The following is a 14063-nucleotide window of genomic DNA, read 5'->3' on the forward strand; positions in this document are numbered from 1 at the left end:
CTTTTTTTATTTTAAATTTTTGTGTAAGGATTGAGGTAGGCCAGGCGCCTGTAGGTCACTCCTGTAATCCTAGCTAGGCAGGAGTCTGAGATCTAAGGATCATGGTTTAAAGCCAGCGTGGGCAGCAAAGTCCATGAGCCTCTTATCTCTAATAAACCAATAGAAATCCAGAAGTGCTGCAGTGGCTCAAGTGGTAGGGTGCTCACATTGAGCTGAAGAGCACAAGGACAGCTCCTGAGCCCAGAGTTCCAACCCCATGAGTGACAAAAAAAAACAAAACAAAAGAAACAAAAAAAAGGATTGAGGTAGTAGTCTAAGATCATTTTGTAAATCCCGAAAGACAATAGTGCCAATACACCCATTTAAGATTCTATTTTTATTTCATAAAGTCATAGGATAGTTTTCAAAATCTATTGACCATACAACTGAGAATTTATTTTCAACAAATCTGTTACATTCTTCTATGTGTCTGCTATTGTAGTAGAACTATGTTGTCTTCACTTCTAATCATGATAAAAAGATTCAAAGCTAGTATGAAGGTTGAAGCTACACCATTTTACAAGATTGTTCTGACTGACCTGTATTCCTTGAATTTACATAGGAGTTTATTGAGCAGGTGGACCAATATTCTACAGAGATATCTAGATGTTTGATAGTCACTCATATTTTGTACCTTCAAAACACACAACATCCCAGATATTATATATAGAAAAATGTCTTCAGAGAATACTTGAAACAACTAAAATTAACTCAGGAATTAGTTAAGATTTAGATAACACTGTAGCATAACAAAGCTGAATGATAACAACTTGAGCTGTACAACAGAGGAAAGTGAGAGGAGAAAGAATGATGGACCACATAGGAGCTATATGTGATTGCTATTGTGTTTCAAAAACCAGAAAGAATTCAGAGAAGAGAAGGAGAAAAATAAAGTGTCCTGAGACAAGTTTCTTTTTAATCCATCTAATAGCTTGTACTAAAATCAGTGGAAATGGGAAAAATTAAAATAGAAATTAAAGCGTTGTATATACATGTTGTAATAGGAATATGATAATTTTCAAAGAAATAAGAGAGAGAATAGTTGAACTCTAAAGGGAAAAGGAATGAAGAGAGAAAAGAAGCAAAGTAAAACCTTTATCAATAACAAACACAAGAGTTTGGAAGTGGAAATATTCAAAAATTACAATAAAAATTGCTAGTGTGGATAGAATATGGATCACATGTTATCATATATAATTTTGAAAAAGCATACTAAGAATGAAAGTCATGGTTTAAAACACTATTTGGATTATAACTAGACAGTATAGCTCAGTGGTAAACCATTGGCTTTGCATATGTGAAGCAATGGTGTGAACTCCCAAGGATTACAAAGCACACACACACACACACACACACACACACACACACACACACACCACATAAACACACACACACACACACACACACATACACACATTTGCAATATTGATATTACCATATTAAACGGAGGAAATTATCACAAACAGTAAAAGTATGTTAATATATGAAATAATAATATTGCTCATAGTATTTAAAAGTTTAGTAGAAATAAAATACTCACAATATACTTGGATTTTAATAGATTAAGTAAATTGAAAATTAATAGAAGACGAGAACTTTTGCAAATAAGTTTTAAATAATAAACATTTTGAAACATGTGTCCTTTTATTTTAACAAATGATTGATATTACTGGTGTTTTAACTCAAGATTTAGAATATGATAGCGAGGTGCTGTATATAATGCTAGGGATGGCTATATCCACAATCATTTCACTCTGAATAGTTTTATACTAAGGTCTCATAGTTTCCCAGTCTCTCCCGAATTACAAACTCTATTTACACTTCCCACCATAGCTAGAAAATGGATTTCACAAATCACCATGCCGAGCTGAAAGTTGTTTTTTTTTTTTAATTCAAGTAAAAGTACTTCCAAAAGTGACCAAGTAATGAAGCCTTTCTTAATAAAGTATGTGCTTCTTGAAAATACTGTAGGTATTTGGTACCTGGACAAATATTTTTATACTATAAGAAAATAAATGTATTTAGATTCACTAACCATATAAAATTAAGAAATTAATTTTTAAATAGCCACATGTTAAATATTATAAAAGCAAAATATATGTGTCTGAATAATTTACATGTGTAAAAATCATGCAAAATTAAATTAACTGATCCTAAACTTTGATAAAAGAATTACTCTAAAGAAACAAAAGGAAACATTTAAGCTCAAAATTTGAAATTTAGAAAATAAAATGAAGTAGGGGCTGGGAAGGTAGCTCAGTTGTAGAGCACTTGCCTTGTAAGCATGAAGCCCTGGGTTCGATTCCTCAGCACCACAAAAGCAAAAAGAAAAAAGCCGGAAGTGTTGCTGTGGCTCAAGTGGCTCAAGCGCTAGCCTTGAGCTGAAGAGCTGAGGGACAGGGCTCAGGCCCAGACTTCAGACCCCACAACCGGACCCCCCCCCAAAAAAAGAAAAGAAAATGAAGTATACTCTTTAGTTGACTTAATTAAGTGTAAACGCTCTGTATATCAATTTTATAATAAAAAATGCTTGAACAAAAAAAACAAAAGTACCCATTGATCAATGGCAACAGCAAAAGCATCAACAGTTCTTGTTTTGAGTGTACAAAAATATCGTTGGAATATATAACAATGTTCCTTCCAGAAGAAATGTACTCATTACCTCATTTATGTAACTGTAACCCCTGTGTACATTACCATTACAATAAAGTTAATTTGAAATTAAAAATAAACCAAATAATATACCAATTAAGAATTCTTAGAAGCCATTGGTTAAAAATATTGTAAAAAACTCCCCTAAATATCCAAGGAATATACTTTGATGATACTATTTAAATGCTTCAACTTCAGCAGAAAAGCAAAAAGTTTAAAAAGTGTTACAAAGTAAAGTAATAAATCAGAATATATTACTATTAATAATAAATATATGAATAATTTATAGTGGTAGTCAAATATGTAAGAAATGAGGCAATTTGCCATTCATTTGCACTAAATAAGTGAGAAAGAATTTTCTAGGTATTTTAAAATTATCATAAGTTTAATGAAGAAATTTTCTGTCACATCATATGATAATCAGACAAAGCTGATATTAGAACAAAGAACAGATTTATTAAGTTTTTGGATGTTAATGTTTATACTTATTTTGGTTGTGGAAAATGTGGGGATTTCAACTTGGGGTATATTGTTCATGCAGGCCGGCATCATATCTGTGGTTAATTTTAGGATAGTGGTTCCCTTTCCACAAGAACATGTACCTTAACTGTCCTTTTAGCCTTCCCATCATCAATGGCATCAGAGTTGCTCACCAACTTTTCTAGCTTGCTACCTTGACTGGCCTGGATCCTCAGTCCTTCCAATCTTAGTTTCTAGATAGTGCAGGATGGTGGAAATTATCCAATTCACCCAGCTATAGATTGAGAAATAAGTCCACTAAATTTTGGCCTGGGTTCTGTCCTCAAGCCTCCTAAGTAATTAAGAGTACACATGTGATACCCTGGTGCCAAGCAGTAAGAATATTTTTAAAGCAAGTAGACATATATATGACTTAGGCTTGTGAATACCTCAGGAAAAGAATAAAAGAGCAGTGAAGCACAGAGGATAGGTAGAATTTTAACTAGCTACTCAGAGGCTGAATAAGCTTAGCTAGCTACTCAAGAGTCTGAGATCTGAAGACCAATGTTCAATCATGAAAATGCAAGCGATTATCTCAAAAAAAAAACACACAACAGAATTGTAGCAGTGGCTGAAGTAGTAGACCACTATCCTTGGGCACAGAAGCTGAGGAATAGTTCCCAGGGACTATCAAGCCTCAACAATGATGAATGCATGCATGAGCATATGCACATGTTCGTGTGCATATTCATACATGCATGCACACATATACAAACACAAATGAGTATTTCAATGTGAAGTTATTTATTTTTTTTACCTTGCTGTACTTTATTTCCCTGTATTAGTTCACAAATTAACAAAATCAGCTAAGGTCCTATTTACATAAAATTCATCATGTTTCTCTAAAATCTACTCTCTTTTTGGAAGCCTGCTTTTATTTGACCCAAAAATAAATTATTCAGGAAGTCAATTCATCACTCTCAAGTCTATAGTATTAGATGATTGTTTAGGTTCCTCTTAGCAATATGATTTTTTGAAATCCTGCATCAAGCAATATAATTTCTTTCACTAGAAGAGAAACCTCTGTCAAACAATTAATAATAGCTTATTCTCCTCCTGGCATTCATATGTAGTTTTATTTTCTTCATATATTTCATGATCTCTCTGTGTATGCCAAAGTCTGCGCTTAGCATGTGTATACAATTCATAGATACTGAAATTGCTTTGGAATAAATAATGTTCACCCTGATTATCTTGAAAAAGAAGAATTGGTCTCTTAGCACTTTAGGTAATAACTTGAGGGAAAGAAACAAAAGGAAAAGTGAGGAACAACTCAACACATAGATTCAAATGAAACAAAACAACCCAAGAAAACAAAAATTAATTCAGTACTCAAGAACCTGCAGGAAATGAAAGATTTAAAAAAAATCAGCAATGACAAGCTTATGAAATTCGTGACTACATGGGAGTGAACTGTTGGGAGGATAGTGGCTAAAGCCCAGACTGAACAGAAAGTTCTGTACACAATGCCATGCACCTGTTATTCTAAATTCCAGGAAGAATAACATAAAGAGCACTGAGACCAAGTTCATACACAAGTAGGAAGCCAGTTTCTACCTGAAAAATAATCAGGATAACTTAGGGCTGGGGGCATGACAAAGTGGTAAGACCCATTTAAGGGGCACAAAACATTCAATTCAAACTCTAGTATTAGGGGTAAAAAAAAGCTATGATTTAAATAATTAGAACAATTGTAATACTTGAGTATTTGAGTGGAGAAAAATCCATTAGAGAGATAGAATGAACCCACGTTCCAATGCTACTTTAGTGATAATGTTTAGTGGTACTTGAGACAAAACAGAGTTACCTTGCAAATGAGCATGGATGTGCATTTGGGTGATGGAAATACTCTACTTACAGAGGTGTAAATTAGATTTTTTGGGTAGATTGTAGTTCTTGAACTAAGAGCCTGGGTGATGTCCTTGAGCTTTTTCTCTCAAGGTTACCACTCTAATACTTTGAGCCACAGTTCCAATTCTGATTTTCCGTTGGTTGTTTGGAGATAAGAGGCTCATGGACTTTCCTGCCCAGGATGGCTTCAAACCATGATCGTCAGATCTCATCCTCCTGAGTAACCAGGATTCCAGGCATGAGCTGTCGATGTTTTTAATAATTCAGTAATTTGTATAGTTACAGAAGTTATAAATTATCATTGTAACCTGTGTATATATGTGTATGTATAGATCAATGCATACAGTTAGAAATATATTGACATATTTTTGCATCTACAGTAGATTTATGAAATCATCCTTCATTATAAAATAAAATGGAAACAAATTTAATAAGGAGCAAAACAAAGGGAATTGTTACACGTTACTACTTGTTGAATGGAAGATGAATTGTGAGAATCAGTTTAGTAAAACCATCTCTACTTTAACAAAATGGATAATTGCTATTAATTTCAATCAACTTTGGTGGGGTGGAGTATTGGATGAGGGGGTGGGGGAGGCTGGGAACGGATGTGAAGGGTAAACAAAGGAGGAGGCTGCAATGCTTGATAAGAAATGTACTCATTATCTTGCCCATATAATTGTAACTCCTCTGTACAGTATGTTCACAAAAAAATAAAATAAAATAAAAAATAAATAAAAAAGAAAAAAAGTGTAGGGAAAAGTTATATAAAGATCCATTACACTTAAATCATGATTTATTGAATGGAAATTCCCTTGTACAACTAGTTAAGATAATAAAAATATAATTAAAAACAATGGAGACATCTGATCTTAAACTGTGTTCTCTTAAACCATGAGTCAATATAATAGTTTCCTCCTCAGAAATTTTCTTTGCAGGTATTTTCCTCATAGTGACAGAAAAATGATCAATGCATTGAATATCAATACATCACATTGCACATCAGAAAGAGACACAATAAAAATCACAGTAAAAATGTTAGAATTCACCACATGATAAAATAACAGGTAGAATGTGCCAAATGCTAATTGATTATTTTTCCAAGTACTCTACCTATGGTATCTAATTTAATCCTCAGAATAATTCCATAAAGTGGAACTACTTACATTTTTAATTCTCAGATGATGATATTGAAGTCTTCAGAGTTGTAATTACTAGTACAACATTGCACACATGGTAAGTGTTAGCCTGAGGTCCATCCCCGACTGTACCAATTAACCTCATTCTATTTTATGACTAAAATTCTAGGAAAAATTCCCAGAATTATTGTGTACACTCATGATATTTCAGTTTATCTTTGTTAGAAAATAGGGAACTGTAATATGAAAACTCGAAGTTCAGAATCAATGCATACCTCCCTGGTGAAAGGAACTGCTAAAGTATAACATTCTTGATTTCTAGGTCAAAATAGCAGAAATCATATTCTATCCCTTCACTCAACACTACACTGCCTGGGGACCCTAACTCTGTTTAACACTGTCTTACTGAAAGAATGGCCTCCCCAATTCCTGATGGAAACAGACTGCAGGTCTTATGGACCAGTCATTTCCACATTGTAGCTCAACTAAGTTGTTTACCATTAGAAGTATTTTGATTGCTTTTTATACCCAACATTTTGAGACAAAGGTACTACTTTAAAATGCTATTAAAGCAAGACTGATATAAAAATCACCTTTGACCCCAGATAAATAATTTACCTTTCATGTACCCAAAAATGCAGTCTGACCTATTATTAATGTTAGGAATGAGAGGATAGAAAATCATAGACAACAAGGCCTAAGCATGAATTAAAGCCTCTCCAACTTGTGAATACAATTGGTTTAAAAAGACATTAAGGGCTGGGAAGGTGGCTCAGTGGTAGAGCGCTTGCCTTGCATGCATGAAGCCCTGGGTTCGATTCCTCAGCACCACATAAGCAAAAAGAAAAAAAACAGCAAGTGGTGCTGTGGCTCAAGTGGAAGAGCGCTAGCCTTGAACTGAAGAGCTGAGGGACAGCGCCCAGGCCCAGAGTTCAGGCCCCACTACCAGACTCCCCTACCCCCCAAAAAAAGACATCAATACTACTATATTTGTTCAAAATTTCTTAAGATACTGAAGATTCAATTGTAAACTGTTAACACTTGAAAATAACTCATTTTCTTGGGAGTAGGAAACAAAACACAAGATTAATCCTAATCATTTTCAAAGACATTTATTTATACTACAAATTCACTCTTATAACTACAAAGATTCTAAAAATAACTGAAGCATAGTGTCACGAAGGACATAATTTAACTTCATCATATACATTCAAAGGACTTTGCTAATAGAAAATAAATTTATGCTAATAAGTAGCTCACCCAATTCACTTCCATTTTTTAATCTATATCTTTTATTTTCATAAACTGGCTTTTCATAAAATGATGCATAAAAAGCCTGTATACCCACTTACATTTTCAGATTTTAACAATGCTTATTTCAGAAATGTCTTTAGCTGTATAGTCAATGAACTGAAATAACACTAAAATATTCAAAGGGTTTTCAGAAATTGCAAGATTCACTCTGGGATGTTATTTATATTGGAAAAGATATTCAAAAAGCCTTATTTCTTAACGTTGTGATAGTTACTCCCACAAAAGTACTATTAATGAAGAAACCTTTGTATGTATAATACAACTTCAAATGCATCCACAATCTGGAGGTGACACATGCTTTTTTGTTTGTTTTTGCAATGTATATCTAACAAACATATCCACAATACTTATTTTCAGTCAATATGATGGGATATTCAAACCTAAAAAATACGGGGTTTATTATCTTAGTGTGAATAGATACAATCTTACAAAGAAAGCTATTTTCAACAGAAATTCGGAAAGAGTTTATCCACCTTGAGTTTCACAGGAATAACTGGAGAGTAATACCTGTTTGGTCAAGTTGGTCAAAATTACTCTATGAGTATATCTTAAAAGTATATCCAATTTAAGAGGTCAAATACATATTTTGTACTGACAGTCATCTTACAGCAATAACTTATTACCTAATTATATGTGTATCTTCTTTCCTAGCATATACTAAGAGCTGAAAGTGATCTCTTTTATCTAACTTAATGGTGTAAATGCTTTGATTATGATGATGTTATTATTTGACAAATAAAATGTACAAAAGGGTGGTTCCACTGAAATGACAGGACAGAAAACTGATAAATAACAATATTGTAACATAGCTCTTTTCAGCCTCACTCTGTCCACATTGGCAAGCAACATTGCAACCTCACACACACACACACACACACACACACACGTGCGCACATGTACACACACATATACATGAATGCCAAATTCATGGTTTATTGTACAAAAAAGTTCAATTAAAATATTAGTGATTAGGAAAAATGATAATTTGACTTATTACAAAATAATACCTAATCCAATCACCATGGTTGTTACATTTTACCTGTCTCTCCACATGTGACCACTTATTTTATTTTTAGTTCATTCATTCATTCATCATTCATTAGTTTGGTGCCAATACTGGAGCTTGAACTCAGGGCCTGGCTCTGTCACAGAATTTGTTATGTTTTTGTTTTAGTTTTCTCAATGCTAGCATTTTACTGCTTATACTAAAGCTCCATTTCTAGCTTTTGCTGGTTATTTCAAACCAGAATCTAATGTTCTTTTTTGTCTGGTTTCAAAGCACAGTCATCAGACTTCATCTTTCTGATTAGGTAGGATTAAAGACCTGAGCCACCCCTGTGGCTCTTAATTTTTCCTGTACATATGTAATGCACATACTTAGATAGTAATTTAAAACAGAGAGCATAGAATCAAGATGTACAGTGATGATATTTTCCTGTCAGAAATTCAAGTTAGTAATGTAAATTTCTTCTTAAGACCATACACAAAAAATACTTAAGAAGAAATCTGATGATGTATGTGTGTGTGTGTGTGTGTGTGTGTGTGTGTGTGTGTGTGCTGTTGCAATATGTTCCACATATAAGCACTGTGCAGCAGTGTCCAGCCATTCACAGTTATTGCATGAATATCTGCCTTGAGATACCAACTCATGGTCAATGTCTAGGTGTCCACACTAGGCTACGCGATGAAGAGGGGTATACTCATCCTCATCCCTAGTATTCATATAAGTGGCCCTTTTGGAAAGTACTCTCCACACTGTAGTAAGCTGCAAGACAAGCACTCTACCACTGAACCACCTTCCCAGCCCAAGGATTAAGATTCTTGTCTGTAATTTGGTCAAAGCTATGTCTCTTTACGTAGGCGACTAAAAATGTATTTACTAATTTCAAGTAAATACATAAATTCTATTTCCATCTCTTCTAAAAAATACAAAAATTGTTTGCTCTGTAAATTGATTAGAAGCATGGATTTTGTGGCTAGCTATGCCATTTCACATCTGTATCTCTTTTCCTCTTTCTCTTTCATGGTTCCCATAGACAATATGTTCGCTCCATAATTATCCAAATTTATTTTGCTTTTATATTTTTAGTTGCATCATTTCACTTTCTGCTCTGCCATTTCCCAGAATAGCACCACATAAACAGAAAAATCCAGAAATGGTTCTGTGGCTCAAGTTGTAGAGCGCTTGCCTTGATTTGAAGAGCTAAAGGACAGTGCCCAGGCCCAGAGTTCAGGCCCCACAACTAATTTAAAAAGAATCTAAATACTTGATAATTCTACTAACAGATCTGACTGAAATCAGTTGAATCACACTTTTCCTATACAATGAAGGAATAGGTCCAGGCTGGGAAAGCAGCTACAGAAGGCAGGCACATTGTATCTGTGACAAAACTTTGTGGAAAATGGAATCGAGGATTACTTACTGGTGATTCACTTGCACTTGAAGCATGATTCTGAACTATTGCTTGCTGATTCTGAACTATTGCTTTGATCATTATATTTTCCAAGAAGAAAAAGTGAAATTTAATTGATAGTAAAGGACTACTAACACATTTTGACTTCTCATTAAGCATCTTCAATCATCAAAATCACTTGAAGGCAATAGACAGGCCTATTTTTAGATGAAAACAAGTGTCTTTAAAAAAAAAACAAGAATTTAGGTAGTCATACAAAGGACTTCTTTTACTACTGCATTATACATTTTTTTCTAATGTTGGATACCAACATTAGAAAGCTACTAGAAAGCTCTTAAAGCCCATATGTTGAATAGTGAGTTCTCTTACACTATAACATGGTATTTCCCAAATCATTTACAAAGAAGGCATTGTTTCCTATTTTCTCGCTCCTAATATAAGCTGCACATGAAGACAGCAAGGGTCCTAATGTTCAGACAAGGAACAAGGTGAAAAAGTGAGGAATGGTATCAATTTCAAGAAAAAAATGGAGTAGGATCCAAGCAAATTTCTTCTTTGGGATGTCGAAATTAAACGGTTTACTATGGTGTGGAGACTACTTTCCAAAAAGGCCACCCAGATGAATACTAGGGATGAGGATGAGTATACCCCTCTTTATATGGAAGCCTACAGTGGACATTTAGACATTGTCCATGAGTTGGTAGCTCAAGGCAGATATTCATGCAATAACTCTGAATGGCTGACACCCCTGCACAGTGCTTATATGTGGAATAATACCAGAGTGGCAGATACCAATCCCCAAACTAAAGGCCTCTTGTCAGCCTTGCATGTTGCTGCTGGGAATAGAAATAGAAAAGATACTCTGTTGAATCATTATATCAAACCAGGTTTGAAGAACAGCTTGGAAGAAACTGCATTTAATATTGCCAAAAGGATAAGTATGTATCACTACCTCTTTGAAGTTGTGGAAGGCTGTACAAATTGTTCTCCTAAGTCGTAATGGTTTGGTTAAGTTTCTTAAATTTCAAAAATGCCAGTCCATCCTTTGTGTCCCTATAATTTTTTTCACAATACAAAGCAACAGCAATATCTTACCTTAAAAATTCATGGATTCCATGGTATTCTTCCAAGTGATTTGCCTGACTCTGATGTCAAAATGTATTCAAGAGTTTTTTGTATACATCTATAATGATTTCTGCAGAGTTTGTGATTTTTTTAATCAGAAATAATTTTAACTTATCTGTTGAAATGAATAGTATAGAAATTAAAGATGTTCCTAGTGCTTTTGGGAAAAAATATATCTATGTTTGTACAATATCCATAATCTATTTCATTCGCTCCTAGATATAATATTTTGAATTCTACATTTTTATATAATGTATAGTTTCATTAATAATTGTGTCCTTTCAGATTGCATTCAATATAGAAGAAGTTTAAGATTCCATTTTTCCTAGGTCCTTATATTATTTTATTTCTTTGGGATAAATTGACAATGTTATCTAATTTCAAGTTTTGTAAAGGTTATGCTATGTAAAGACCTTTCTAAGGTGAAGATTTAATACACTGATGTCAAACTAACCTTTAATTCTATGAATTACATGTATTGTTACACTTGTATTTTTGTAATCAACTTTTTAATAACTGTTTTTATATTTCTTGCATCAGAAGAATGAAATATATGGAATACTTCACAAATTTTCATATCATCCTTGTGCAAGTGCCATGTTAATCTCTGTATTATTGTAATTTGGGTAGACCTGCTGCTGAAGCATGTAGTACCCTCTAAATTTAAATACTTAATGATGCAATCTTTATACAGGCATATATCCATGGTTGCCTATTTGTAACAAGGAACCCTTATTGTTCCTTAAAATGCGATTGATCTTATTTCTCTAAAATTTTGTGTATAGTGGAAAAGCTTATATCATTTGGTCGATTGATCATATTTACAATTTTTTGTCAATGACTATTTTGTCATTTTCATTTCAAATTTGATCATACTTTGAAGCCTTTACAGCTAAGTCCAAAGGTGATGGCTTTTCAAGTACTTATTTATCAACTGAGTTAGCTTTGTAGAGCTAATGGATTCAAAGTAAGCCTTGCTTGAGAGCTACTTCTAAACTTCTGCAGCTTAACATTTCCCAAATGAGGTCTTGCTGGGACAAATGTCTACCTGAACCTTTAACCTTCTTCCTTGTAGGAACAGACCAACCAAAATATCTTACCCTGACAGCATAGATTGTCTTTCTGGAACAAAACTAACCTTAGTTACAAGGGATCATAGAGAGATGAACAGTTCAGGCAGAATTGTTCAGAATGGAAGGTATTTTGTTAAAATATAATTGTTTATTATACTTATCATTTCAAAAGTAGCTAAAGCCAAAAAGGTGAAAAAATTTTCATATGCATGATTACCTACTCTCCTGGCCTGTCTAGCATCCAACCAGGCAGGAACTTACACTACTGACTCTGTATCACCAAATATTTCCATAGCTCCTGGAAAAGTCCATGTTTCTCCTCGATATTAGGCCTTAAATTGGTAATGTTTTAATCACAGTGTTTCCTCTTGCCTCTAGGCTGTAAATCTACAAATGGTAAAGCTTTAAGTCTAACTCTACCAAACACTGAGGTAGAGATAATGGAATAATACTTTAAAACAGAGTTGCCTTTGATTCCCTAACCACAACACAACAATGCAAAACAATTTTTATATTATATATACTTATATATTTTATATTTATAAATATAAAATATGTGCTGATTTTAAATTTCACAGAGTGAATCTTAATAGAATTGATAATTTGACAAATATATTGACATTTATTCCGATAAATAGAATGGAATATAAATAATGAGATTTAGGATATATATTAGAATATAAAAAGTATCAATGCAATATCTCCGGTATAAACTTGTGATAAGTTCTAAGTGTTTGTGATCTTCTGAATTCACATGGTAATATAACAGTCTTGTTTTCTGCTAATCTATAAGGGATTTTACTCTGATGCTCTGTTTATTGTTTTAACTCGATGGTCCCAAAGTGTTTTCTCCATATTTCTGAAGCATTCTTACTGATTATACACAAATTTTGCTGATATGATGTCTAAAAGCTATTATTCTTCTGAAGGACCCACGGATCCGAGGATACAAGTTCCCAGTTATCTGTATCATCAGATAACAAGGGCAAGACTTCTCACATAGGCCCATGCAACATGCCAAAAGAAAATAATTGAAGACATCTCAATTTCTCATTTCCTATAATATTTCAGGACCCCAATTCCTTACAAGAATTAGCAGAATTCAATTGTGAAATGCAAGGCAAGTTAAAATGAAAGATGAGATCACAAAATCTGAGAGAAAGTACTGTAATTCAAACTTTCAATTTACAGATGACCAGCCCATATGAGTGAACAAAATTACAAATGAACAAGATTATTTTAAATACCCCTCTCCTAATGATTAATGAAAGATTTCAGTGCAGCCTAAAAATAGTTTCTGAAATGATAGATCCATAGTTGCCCTACCAAGTCTAGGAATACTTGATTTAAAGATCAAATATATACTAGATATTACAAATAAGGGAAACCATGGGACCTACGTTTCTTTGGGCCTGGCTTACTTCACTTAATATAATTTTTTCCAAGTTTTTCCATTTCCTAACAAATGGGGCAATGTCATTCTTTCTGATGGAGGCATAGAATTCCATTGTGTATATATACCACATTTTCTTGATCCATTCATCTACTGAGGGGCATCTGGGTTGGTTCCATATCTTAGCTATGGTAAATAATGCTGCAATAAACATAGTTGTGCTGGTAGCTTTAGTGTGGTCTTGTTTGTAAACATTAGGGTAAATGCCCAAAAGTGGGATTGCTGGGTCATAGGGGAGCTCTATGTGGAGTCTTTTGAGGAACCTCCATACTGCTTTCCAAAGTGGTTGAACAAGTTTACATTCCCACCAACAATGAATTAAGGTTCCTTTCTGTCCACATCCCCTCCAGCATCTGTTGTTGTTAGAGTTCTTGATTTTTGCCGTTCTCACTGGAGTGAGGTGATATCTCAATGTTGTTTTGATTTGCATTTCTTTTATGGCTAGGGATGTTGAACATTTCTTCATGTGTCTATTGGCCATCCT

At 33.8% G+C, this 14063-nt stretch overlaps 1 pseudogene; it reads right to left on the bottom strand.

Annotated features, from left to right (window-relative positions):
* Positions 1–11600: 11600 nt before the first annotated feature.
* On the bottom strand, positions 11601–11700 carry LOC122106412 (annotated as a pseudogene).
* Positions 11701–14063: the final 2363 nt, after the last annotated feature.

Source organism: Dipodomys spectabilis, unplaced genomic scaffold (genome assembly GCF_019054845.1).
Source record: "Dipodomys spectabilis isolate Male_0828 unplaced genomic scaffold, ASM1905484v1 ptg000040l, whole genome shotgun sequence".
In the NCBI taxonomy this organism is placed as follows: domain Eukaryota; kingdom Metazoa; phylum Chordata; class Mammalia; order Rodentia; family Heteromyidae; genus Dipodomys; species Dipodomys spectabilis.